At 39.7% G+C, this 13,424-nt stretch overlaps 1 pseudogene; it reads left to right on the forward strand.

Moving 5' to 3' along the window:
• LOC149201907 (small ribosomal subunit protein eS1-like) overlaps positions 1-13,424 on the forward strand; it is an 89,993-nt pseudogene that overhangs the window by 43,539 nt on the left and 33,030 nt on the right.

The following is a 13,424-nucleotide window of genomic DNA, read 5'->3' on the forward strand; positions in this document are numbered from 1 at the left end:
TCTGTTGTTTACACATGTAGATTACATATTTGTGATATGTTTGACAAAATGTTTGCCATGGCTAGTAGGGTTCCAATTAAGGGCTTGTTCAAGTATTGACATTTGCATCATTTTTTCATTTTTATCTTTTTGTTCTAAAGGTGTCATTCAATTCTAGGTAGTGACCTAGGCTCTGGGCCTGAAAAAGTGGCTCAAGTCCTGAGGACACTGGCACAGCACTCAGAAAAATAATCCTTAGACGTTGGCATGCATTGTCATGAGAGAGTCAAGAGCCACCTGGATGTTGTCAGGCCCATAGCATGGGAGTTTCCGGAGTTCAAGAGGTCTAAAACCTTAGTAAGACTCAGGGGCTCATTAGCATAATGGTTGGGATGGTTCCTAGCAGTCATATTGTTGATGTTGAAGGTCTGTATGGTGTTTTTCCATCGGTTCATGTTCCTTAACATGACTTAGGAGGTTGAATCATATCATAGTAACTTCTTGTCACATGTTTACCCTGGTTGGCTGGTTACTTGGGTAGATGTGGAAGGAGGGTGTTACAGAGTGGTATCAGAACATGGTTCACCCGTCGGACTAGATGGGTGGTGTGTTGGTCATGCATTCATGTCGGCTTCATATGTGTTTCTTATGGTTTTATTCCATGTTCTTGTTTCATTTGCATGATGTTAATCATGGCAGTAGTGATGTCGCCATGTGAAGGTTGGTGGTGTTGTTGTGGAATGTGTCGTCATGAGTGTATGGTTATCTATGCCTTTGTTATGCATGTTAGTGTCTATATGTTGTTATGCATACATTATCATGGTGAAGGTTGTTGTGCATGAGGTCATTGTATGTAATTAGGTCATCGTGATGATATTGGTATGTTATGATGCTAATGTGTTGGCTTGGATAGAGCAAGAGATGCAGATCATCAAAGTGAAGTTGCAGCACTAGACTTTGGGGTAAGAGAAGATCATCATACAGGTTTGTATGTTGAACATGCAAGTATGTTAGTCAATAGATTGTTATATTCATTAGGGTTATATACATTAGGTTTATGTACATGTCTATTGATTTTATTGTTACATACATGATAGATGCTAGTTGATTACTGTAATCATATGTTCATATATCAAATAGTCATAAATGATAGTAGTTTGTGGTTGTATGCATTCATCTTGTTGTTTTGTGTTAGATAACTTGATGATTATGTTATATGTTGTTGAAGAGTATTTTATAGTTTAACTTGTTGTTGTTATATGATAGTTAGCTGATGATTAGGTTATATGTTGTTGATGGTCATAATATATAACTTGTTGTTGTTATATGCTAGTAACTTGATGATTAGGGTTATTACATTAATATATTGATGTTATATGTATCATACTAATTTGGATTGGTCTCTGCAAATGTTTAGGGTTGTGACATTCATGTATGAGTTCATTATTATGTCATACTAATCTAGACTAACTATGCAGATGTGATTATTATGTATGAATGATAATTGTTATGAGTTTATGATGTGAACATGTTAGTTATTGTCATGGATATCATGATTTTATTTTTGCTTGAGGTTACGTGTTTTACAGTTATATCTTGCTATCTAGATTGATTGTGTAGAAAAGATAGCCTCCCCTGAGATACATTAAGGTATGATTCTGCTTATGTTGTATATTTGGTGCTTGACTGTTTTATTATGTCATCTAGTTGATTAATTTAACATGGTATGTTTGTAAGTTGGTTGGATGTTTGATGAATTGCATAAGATGAGTATGTGTTCAAATGATCTTGTTTTAAGATGATTGTACTAACACATATGTATTGAGATAGTTGATATGTACTTAAGTGTAGTAGGTGACATTTGTAGCATTCTGTTTAATGAAAATGAGTTTGTTAGCACCTAAATTTGCCTTAGGCTGAGGGAAGGAAAAATTCAGGGTAACCACAAACCACGCTCAGTCTGGTAGCTAGCTCTACCAGAACAGGAGAGGGCTCTCTCTGGGTCACACTCAGGAAAATAAACAATAGGGTCTGAGATGACTCAGAAATGAATATTGATTCTAGGCTAGGTAAATAAATATGACAGAGGTATTTTGAAAAATGACTGAGTTTTCTGAGATGTGTGGGGGCCAAGGAACAGCATGAGCAAAGAATTTAACTCAAAGACGCAGATTATTTCGTGAGGCAAGACAAGCGGAAAGTCTAGCAATTAGATTCGAAATAGTATGGAGTGGAGAGATTGTTTAAGAGTGTGAAAAGGGCATAAATACATGAATCCTTTTCAACAGAAGAAAACATAGAACGTGAAAACTATCCCAAGGCAGAGCAGTACACTGAATTCTACCTTTTTACTTAGAAATCTTTCACTGGAAATGAATATGAATGAAAATATGAAACATAATGAAATACATATGAAACATAAAGAAGATACATTTGCTAAACTCACGCCATAGGAATCTCATGAACCAGAGCTGCAATCTTTCATTAATTCTCTGTCAAAATATACAGTGAGTGACTGGGTGTCTCTCCCACAGTTTCCCAGAAATTCCAACCCTTTGCAAATAGTGTTGCATACAATAAATAGACTATGCCATTGGGAAATAGAACGAACCATAGTTGGGGAGTTTTTCAAATGATTACAAACTGGAAATGGAAAGCCAACCATTAGTTACAGATGCAGTGTTACAGAAATGACAAATGGCTTGGGTGACTGCTCGCCTTCCTTTGCCACTTGGATAGGAGCCCACCTTTAGTGAAAATACTTTTTAAACATTTCCTTAGTTGCCGAGAAAAATATAGTGTAAATAAGCGGGCCCACTTGGAGAAAGTCGCGAATCGAAATGTCGCGGAGCGGAAGTGATTTTGGCCTTCTGGGTCCTTGTGCGCCGCGCCCAAATCTATATGCGTCACGCCACTTTGGAGGCGATTTTGAGGTACCTATAGGAGTCCAAATTGTGCCCAAGTGTGCTTGTTGGAAACCCATGCCTGTCTACTTTCTAGCTCAAGTGGAATTTCTGAATTTGGTTCTCATTTGCCCCTCCAAAACTTCATTCTCCCAAGACTGCTTCCTGTGTGTCAAATAGGGGCAGAGAGGTCATTTCTTTTAGTGTTTTTGACCTCCTGGGGACTCAAAACTTGCCCAAACTTCTTGTCCATGCACAAAAAGTCATTATTTTTCATGCTGAATCCAAAATGCAAACCATTTATGATTTGGAGCTCCCAATCCTAAGCGATGTGCCAGTGGCGTAGCGCACAGGGAGAAAAACCCTGTTTTTTGCACAAAAATTTCCAAAAACACCAAAAATGCCCCGAATTTCTTGAAATTTGGGTTGGAGCTTCCTTATCAAGTGTTATGCTGGGCCAAAGAGGCTTCATCCAATATCTAAAGTCGATCGAGCTCCCTTTTCCTCTTTTGCTTCTTGATTGCCTTCCTTAATTTCGCCTTCAAATTCCTGATTCGGACCTTGCACACTTTGTTTCGTGCCATGTAGTGGAAAGCCATGTGTCTCAGCAATGCATGGTCCTTGTCGGCCTTGTCTAGTAGCCTCTCCAAGTGCATGTTAACTCTCTCGAGATTGGCCTCCCGATCCTCATTAATCTCTTGCTCCAATGACGTGAGCTCAACTCTTCTCCTTTGTGCAGCTTGGCGATGATCACGAATGTTTTGTAGCTTCATGATCGCTTGCTGATCCTCCAGATGTTTGTTCCTCTGCTCCAGATATTTCATGTTCCATTTGGCTCTTTCCAAATCAAGGGACAATGCTTGAATATCTGCTTTCTGCTCCTGGATGATCTCTTTAAGCTGTGCACTTGTCGGTTCTGTGTCTGTATCATCATCATGAAGGAGAACGAATTTGGTCTCTCGTTCACCTGATGGCTCACCTGAAGGCCTCTCATCCTGCATTGGCTCCTTGCCTTTGTCCTGTTCCTGTGATGCTGATGGAGGAAGTGAGGCCCCTTCCACCCGGGTGGAGATAACACTCGCTTTGCCGCTGCAAACAAACGTCTGGTGCCTTTCTGATATGTGATGAATACTGGCATAGTAGTGGTCTTATGGTGCTCATACTAATGAGAAGGACCACCTATCTCATGTTCAACCTCTGATAATACCTGTGAAGTGCTGAAGAGGTCACGGGAGATGAAGTCCTCCCAAGCAATGCCCTGCAATCCCAGCTGATGATCCACCAAAATCTTAATAAGAGCAAAATGATAAACATTGTTAAGTTGCTGCTGATGGGTCTTGTGCTGCATGAAGGTGTTCATCCTCTCTATGTTCCTGCAAATGAAATATGGGATGTTCATCATCCTTACCCTGGTAAAATGCATGAGTAACCTGATGTGATAGGCATATAGACGAGAGAACCTCCCCTCACAGCTGAAGTACTTCATGATCAACTTCATGAGTGGAGCATATTCATCTTTCAAATATCGGAATGGAAAGACTCTTGTGAGTTTCCTCAAGAAAGTGGCCTTAATGTAAGGCTCATAATGCTGCCAATCAACCTTCTGTTTCTTGTGCCATGGTTCTCCAACATTCGGTATGTCCCTTGCTAATGAGACAGTTTCAGGTGTCAGTGTGAAGGTGACACCGGCCAAGATAGAGTGAACTCCATGTAGGTGAAGCACAAAAATACGGGCAAACTCATGATGAACTCGAACATTAGCCACTCTTTGACAAAACTCAAAACATGATAGATGCTGGAAACATGACATAGCAAGAGGGCATGCCTGCAATTCTGTGAGGGTGGTTGGCTCATCCCTAACATGTTTTCCAGTTTTATGATGTCTCCGGGGAGCCTGTTCTTCTGAGGATGAATCACTTTGAGTTTCCACCTCATACTCCGATGAATGCTCAGATGCCATGACTACTGTATATGGATTGTGCTTGGACTGCCCTTTGATGATGGTAGTGAAACTATGTGTTGTTATGAACTCTGCCACCAAGGGGAACAATTCAAAAAGGGAGTGTTAGGAAGGGGAATAATATGATGGGAATAGGGGTTATGGGGGGGAATTTTGTTTAGGGATATGTAGGAGGGTTTGGGGATTTTATAGGGTATGGTTTTGGGGTTTACATTGACCAATGAGTAGAGGGATAGGGAATATGGGTTTAGTAATGTTTTAGGGTAGGGAAAATAGGGAAAAATGGGATGGGGGGAAGGGACCAATGGAAAGGAGTGAAAAAATGAGAGGTGAGAGAGGAGCCTTGGCATCAATACCACAAGTTTGCAACCCTAGCAACAATGGATTTGATGTTTTCTAGTGGTAGGTTTTAGGCGTTTTTATTGCAACTCTAAACGACCATGAACCATCACTACATTCCATAAAATTTGATGAGAAAGCCAAGATATAGAGCCTACCTGTCAATTTGAAGGGTTTCAAAATGATTGGTTGCAAGTTTGGCACAAATTCGGGCCTCTGTGGGTGTGCGTCGCGCAACAAACCCAGTGCGCCGCGCTCGGTATATGTGTCGCGCTCGTGTTAACTTTACACTGCGGGGTCACGCTCTGTATGCCGCACTCCCTATGTGCGCCTCGCTCCTCTGTGTGTGCGTTGCGCTCCTGAAAATGACTCCAAACTCACTCCAAACACGTGCTTGCACTCTCACACTCACTTTTCAATGTTTCTCTCTTCCTTGGTGTTCACAATGACTTTGTTTCTTGTGGAAACTTGTATATAAAGGCTTTGAAGTCATGGGTTTGATTTTTGCTTCTCCAAAACCCATTTTGCTAATGTTTTGTTTTGACACTTTTCACTGATTTAATGCAACACTGAATTTCACTTTTCCCTTTGAATTTTTAGCTAAAATGATGAAATTTTTTGGCACTTTTGCAAGGGTCGCACGACATGGCATTTGGCCAAGGAAACCATGACTGCACCTGAAGAAATCAACTGGAGACTTTTTTGAAAATTATCACAAATGACACACTGTTTGACTTTTCTTCAAAACAGAGTTTTGAAGAACAGTCGTAATCTGTCAACATGACGATGAAAATCTCTGAATCATAACTTTGTAAGGGCCTCCCTCTGGCCTGCATGGCTTTATTGGACATGTTTGAAGACCAATTTATCTAATCCCTAGACCTAATGAGTGAAAATGACTCTCGTCCATTAAAAGATCAAACATTGACTGTCATGGACTTTAGTGAACATTGATGAAAAGACCTAAGCCAGCAGGTGCCAGACATGAGGGGAAATGACTGACATGACCTTTCCGATAGATTATGGCTTGCCCCTAGCGGAATGCAGCTGAGTGAATGGAGCGAGACACCTAAAAATGAAATGCAGAAAGAGTTTTGATCTCTAACGGAGGACTGACAAGACTGACTCTAACATTGGCTCCAATGGGGATGGTAGCTCCTTGGAGGTGCCAAGAACGGCAGATCCTTGGGAGAGCAAATAGTGCCTTCATCCATTGGGCTATGGAGTCATCATTACGACAAACGACATGCAACTCTTGACTCATTTATTGACTGAAACTTGACTCAAACTGACTCAATGCAAACTGACATGACTAAAAAAACTTGACTCTAACAAGTTAACTCAAAATACTAAGAACTGAACTTAAAACTTAAAGCTTGGTGGTAGTACATGACCACCTGCATTTCTTACAAGACTATATATCATCAAACTATATCAAATTGCCAATGTAACCAATCAAGAAGATGGCTTCTTGACTGATTCTTCTGATCAGATCTTCTAGTCAACAATTGATACTGGTAACTGGGCATCCAAAAACACAGTTGACCATGATCTCCTTCATCACTGAATACTGCAAAATACTCACCTTCACTGCTGACTGCAACAGATTTTCCATTGGATCCTGAAAAAAATGAAGATTGACCTCCTGCTGGAAAAACAAGGTATCTTTCTCTCTTGCTTCTGATCTTTCTTCGTAATGTACTTCAGTAAAAGTATGTTCCTGGTCTTCAAAAACTTCTGAAAAAGTAGATGAGCAGATTTCCTCTTCAAACAACACTTCAAAACATGAGACATATGAGGAAGAATCTGAAAGAGAATCCCGAATGATCTGATCTTCTGAAGTCTGAATATATGGTAGGTCATCTTCATGTGATATGACAGCCAGATTCTCATTACATTCATCAATCATGAGAAAAGAAACTTCAGATGTTTCGTGAAACTCAAGCATGACATTTCTATCATCTACCAACGATTCATCCAGAGAAACATTTTCAATTACTTGAACAAAGCTCTCACCTTGTTTTTCATGAGAGGACTGGATTACCTCTTTATGAAGACTGTGTTTTGATGACATGAGAACATTTGGATTCATAACTCTTTTTTCTTCATTCCAGGTGATTTTAATAGCAGAATTCTCTTTCATGGGAATTAGTACAAGGTTTTCTTGGTCATCACAATCTAAATTTGAAACTTGACCCCTGCATGTTGTCTTCTTCTATGGACAGATCTGAAACAACACTTTTTCTTTCATCATTTTCAGCCATATAGACCTCTTCAACCTGCTGATCTATGAAGCTGCTTACAGGATTGTCATCCTTTTTAGAAGAGGAAGAAGTTCTGCCCTCACATTCTTGACCATGTGCACACTGCAGATCTGTGTTAACTTGAGCTGTAACATGACCGTGCAAGAGTTGATCTCTCTCGTCTTTTGATAGAGGAGATAAAACTGTTTGTTTTCTCTTGCTCAAGTAGCGATTGTCTTCATTAATTTCCAGTGAAGTGTTGTGGCCACCAACAACCCCCCTCCTTATATAGTATTACAATAAGACTATGTAAGTGGGAACCCTTAGTCAAAAAATTCAAAAAATCAACTCATATATGTTACTCCTTAAGAAACATCGCATGGCGCAAAGAATGATAGGGTAGTTTCTTATGAGTCAAAATGGTAAAATGTGAGATCACGATAGGAACTCCATCACATCGCATGCATTAAGAAAAGCTCACATTAGAAAACCTTAAAAAACACCGATATGCAAAAACGCTGATTATGCGAGATCGCATATCGCATCTCGCAAAATTGCATGAAAGGCACACAACGATGTAATGATTAAAGCGATCTGTGATCTTGCGATACTGCGATCCGCGATCTTGCGATAGCGCGATCAAGCAACCTTGCGATAGCACAGCATGACGAAATTGCGGTAATGCGATACAGCGAAATGCGATACTGCGATGCAGATCGCAGAAACATTCCATCGCAGATTTTCCTGGCTCAGTATTCAAGAAAACGTTTTCCATAAACTAAGAACTGGTTACGCGCTTTAATGATAATTAATGTATTATATGCCAATTGTTAATAAAATATGGTTTTGTGTTGTTCGAAGAGCCAGTTCATGTCAGGTGGCGTGTTTTTGCATATCCGTATCATTTAAAGCTTTCTTGTCGTTATTTATTATCATTACTCTCCCCTCACTTGTGAACTGCAGGAACGAAAAACAAAAGTTACACAAAGCAATGTGCAGGAAGCTATGAGGAAAAAGGGTAAAGCTCCAAGGTTCAAAGACAGAGAAAAGACGCCCTCATAAACAGATACCGTATGCAACAGAGCCACAGATTCATAGAATGTTGCTGAGCCATTCGTTACAGATCTGTCATATACAGCCATGGTTGAATGAGTACTGAAGGATGCTGATATCAACAGGCAGTTTAATGCTCAGGGTCAAGAGCTCACAAGGACATTATTTTTACAAATTTTGAAGCTTTATACCCGATAAAGATGAAGAGGCGCAAAAGGAGAAAAACGCATCAGAGAAGCCCGGATCAAAGAACAGAGGCAGTTTCTGATGTGCGATTAGAGCCTAGCACTAATCACGCATCACTGAGAAAATTGTTCGAGAAGGAAAGCCTCTAACTGCTCAGTCACCTATAAGCCCGAGAAGTGCAAGAAAGCAATGGTAAAAAACAAACTGGAAATAGAAAGCTAAAGAAAAGGCAGAAGCAATCCAAAGGGTTAACCAAGTGAACTGAGATTATTACTGGGCATACGCAGTAAATCCACATAGTCAGAGGATGACTCTCGAGTATATCATCGACTTTGCTGAGAAGATGGTGCCAGCTCTTACCAATTCTATTTGCTTAGCTCAACCAAAAGCGGAAGACAGTCAGCCGACTCTGCGTAGGCAAATACTGAATGCTTGCAACATTAAGGAGCAAATACACAAATAGTTAGATATTAGATTTAATTTTTAGAAATATTTTTGTTTTATTTTTGCTTAGAAAAAGGGTGGTCATTTAAACCCTATCCTGAATCTGTGTAATTAAGTTATTTAGTTAGTAGTATTTAAACCCTTCTCATGCATTTAGAGAAGGGTCCAGAAATTTATCAAAAACTTGTCCTCAGAAGAGGTTTTGGTGAATGAATGGATCAAGATTTGTTGATGTTTGCATTTGATGTCTACTACTGATGTTGCACTTCTATACTCTTAGAGGATGTTAGAGCAAGGAGAGATAAATCATTGTCGCTTGAAGCTTATGAATAGGACTAGTCATAAATGGTACTTTTATCTCTTGACCATTTCTGCTTATATGTTAAACTGATATACAATTTTTAGTTGTTTATGTATTATTGCATGAATGCCTGAGTTATCATTTGGCACTTTTTTACGGTGATAGCTATTTATTTATGCTTAATGTATGAATAGCTCATTATGCGATATGTTTTTCACAACTGTTTCGTCTAACTTTTTATGTGAAGTGGTTCATCTTTATTAATTTCCTTTCTTATAATAGCTGAATGATCTTTATTACCAGTTGTTATTTGAAATATTTTTAGATCGCATAACAGAAGAATTGCATCCCGGATTAGTATAGACTTATATGTTTCTACTTATTAGATTACAATAGCATAGAATTAGATTACAAATAGTATTAGAATATCTTAATTAGGAACTGTTAGATCAGGAACATCAAATTCTACACACACACACACTCATAGATTGGGAAACTGGTCCCATATCCCCAGTCGGACCCGCTATACCAAACGGATAAGGAGCTGCCAACCAAGGTCCGGACCGGGTGGGTATCCCCCTTGTTGTAGACCTGATTTTCGGGGCTTCAACATATTTGGCGCTAGAAGGAGGGCCTGAACTATGAATGGCAAGTAAATCTAAATCTGAATACCATTCTGAGAGTAAATCGCCCTCACCATCTCCCCCGACTTCTCCATTACACTTAAATCCAGAGTTAGAAGTCGCTCGAGTATCAACCGCTGCTACAAACCCTGACATTTCAGAACAATCTACAGTTGAACTTCCTGAAGTTGAATCTCTGATTCACAAACTTCAGCGATTTTCCATTTCTCCTCAAAGGTCTGATAAATCTCAAGGCAGCGTGACTTCGCATTATAACCCTGCTCATCCCCTGACCAGGCTAAAGAGTGAAAAGTTTGGCGTTCAGCCAACCGAATTACCTCTTCCCACCAGGAAAAGAGCAAGGAAATCACCTAAAGAGTCCGACAGCGAGACTCTTTCGTCAGCATCATCCATCTCAACTTCTTCACCGCGAAGTCAACCATCCACTCCACCACTTCAGATCATCGTCCATCCATCCACTGGAACCCCCACAACTCTTCCTCAATCATCTACAATCGTAGTATCCTCATCTTCCCAACCACAGGGATCATCTTCTGCACTTTCCACTGTTAGTAGCACAACAATGGCCCAGTCTCCATGGAATAACCCTGGGGCAGTCTTAATGCATGCACCCTTGAGTCAAATACCCGCCCATCCTGAGAAATGGCTACCTAAACTTAATCCCGAGGCAGGCATGCTAGCAGAAGAGCACATAAACAACTTTATGCTATCCATTAATCTCAATGGGGTTACTAATGAAGATGTTGTTGTTCGACTCTTTCCTTATACTCTGCAAGGAACAGCCGGATCATGGTATTTTTCATTACCCTCCGGATCTATCACTAGTTGGGATATCTTCCAGGAGCAATTCCTGACCAAGTTTGGTGATGACAGGTCTACGGCTACATTAATCAACGACCTATCCAACCTTAGAGCCGAAACTAGAGAGCCTATCAAAGATTTCAATTTACATTTCAACAAAATTCTAAACAAAATTCCTACTGCTTCCCAACCCAGCGAAGAAGTACGATGTGAATGGTATATCACCGCTCTACCATCAAACATAGCAATCTTCATGGACAGGGCTAATAAAACAACCTTAGCCGATAACATGAAAGAAGCAATAGCAGTAGAGAAACGTATAATAGCCCTGGAAAAGAAATCCGTGATAGAGGAACGTAAATCCAAGAAAGTCACCTTCAAGGAAGACTCCAAGAAGAAATAAGCAAAAGATTCATTCGATTTGGAAGGATTGCAGAAAGTTCTAAAGACCATGTCCAATGAAATGGTCGACATCAAAAAGCAAGTAGCAGAAACTTCTTCAAAAAAGCCCTACAGAGCTTTTAAAAGAGGCCCTTCAACGGATTCAAAGCCACCCAATGTTATTTCAAATGCTGAATCCGAAGAAGAGGAAGAGGAAATTGCCACTGAAGGGCAAACTGATGAAGAAGAGGTTGTGGAATTACAAGGAATGTGGGATTTCATCCTCCCACAAGAAGAAGATCAAGAAGTATTCCCAGTTAGCACACGAAGTAAAAATCATCTTGATCCTCCCCAAACTATCCCTAAGCCAAAGAGCGCAAGCTCTGCAATAAAGGATAAAGTCGCAACAAAGAAAACGACATCTAAAGCGACTCAAACCAGCCCAGTCCAAACAGATGAATCAACTCCATCTAAAACACTGATCGTGTCGGATGAAATGGAGTACAATATTATAGAAGATATGAAAAAGACTAGGGCCAACATCACCCTTTACGAACTGAGCAAGTTAAAGCATCAACAGAAGATAATGATGAAAGAATTACATGTCGTGCCAATTGCACCTTTGCCTGTCGTTGTACTTTCTCAAGCTTCTCATAACATGGGAAGACCTCCAACTAACGCGATCAATAAGATTGATCCAAATGACATCACTCTAATTGGAGGAAGATTGAGATCTCATACTCCCCCGTTTCTCCTTACTTATGAAATTTTCAATAAAAATGTGCATAATTGTTTGGTAGATTCTGGTGCTTCATCCAATATTTTGCCAAAGTCCACATGTGCCAAGTTAAAGGTTCAGCCGCAGAAATCTGCTGCGCGCATAGTTCAGCTAGATCGATCTCAAGTTGAAGTGATTGGCGAACTAAATCAAGTAAACATAAGGCTGTCATCCAACCCAAAGGTATGTCAAGTTATTGACAGTCTAGTTGTTGATATTCCAAAATTCTATGGCTTAATTCTTAGCAGGGATTGGTCAGAAAAACGTCATGGGTACTTCGCAACTGACTGGTTGCACATGTGGCTGCCCTACAATGGTAAACCGAATCAAATAAAAGTTGAACGAGAACTACACCAGAAATATATAGTAACGGAGTTAGAAGGGGAAAATTAACCAGTAGCGTATAACAACAGCATTATTGGCAATTACTCGGTAGATTCTTTCCTCGGGAATTTCAATTCTCATGCGTCACCCTATTTAGAACACTCTGTTTTGTCCCAAGTCGAAAATTTTTCTCGAACTGATAGTTCGAAATGTATCAATTTTTTAGATAAACCTGTAAATAAATCTTTGTTTTGGAAATTATTTTTTGATGGTTCTAGATCTAATGAAGGAGTAGGGGCAAGATGTGTTCTGATTAGTCCAGAAGGAGATAAAATCATGCTCACATGCAGACTCGAATTTGATTGCACCAACAATACAGCAGAATATGAGGCTTTGGTCCAATGGTTGTACAAAGCAATCGGGTTAGATGTCAAGTATCTTCAAGTTTTCGGAGACTCTGAGATTGTGGTTAAATAGGTACGTAACACTATACATTGCTTATCAGGTCATTTAAAACATTATCAATCCTTAGTTCAAGATCTGACTGAGCATTTCATAGCGTTTAATATCTCTTCAATCCCCAGGCTCCAAAACACAAGTGCAGACCTTTTGGCTAACGTAGCTTCTAAGCTTATTCCTTCAGAAGATTTTAGTCCAGATAGATTCTCAATAGAATTAATCTTTAGACCATCCATTCCTGATAACATCACAAATTGGAGAGTATTCAATGACGATCCTGATATTGTAAATTTCCTCACATCTGAAGGATCCTACTCCAATCAAATAATTGACGAAGACCAACATGATCAACAATTGCAACAAGATAGCACTAAAAATGTTATACCTAAGTCGGTGGTCAAGTTAGAAGACTTGTACGATTTGAAGGATCAGTTTAAAAGGTCTACCAATTCAAAACTCCAAAGTTCAACCTTGAACTACGAATTAGTAAACCTAGGAACCGATGCTAAACCACAAAACATTAATCTAGGTCTCGGCCTAGCCCCTGAAGAAAAACTAGCGTATATTCGTCTTTTGAGACAATATAAAAATGTTTTTGCCTGGAATTATGATGAACTGAAAACATACGA

This window comes from Pinus tabuliformis, chromosome 2_1, assembly GCF_031772625.1.
Source record: "Pinus tabuliformis cultivar Carrire ecotype Pingquan chromosome 2_1, CPIR1, whole genome shotgun sequence".
Classification (NCBI taxonomy): domain Eukaryota; kingdom Viridiplantae; phylum Streptophyta; class Pinopsida; order Pinales; family Pinaceae; genus Pinus; species Pinus tabuliformis.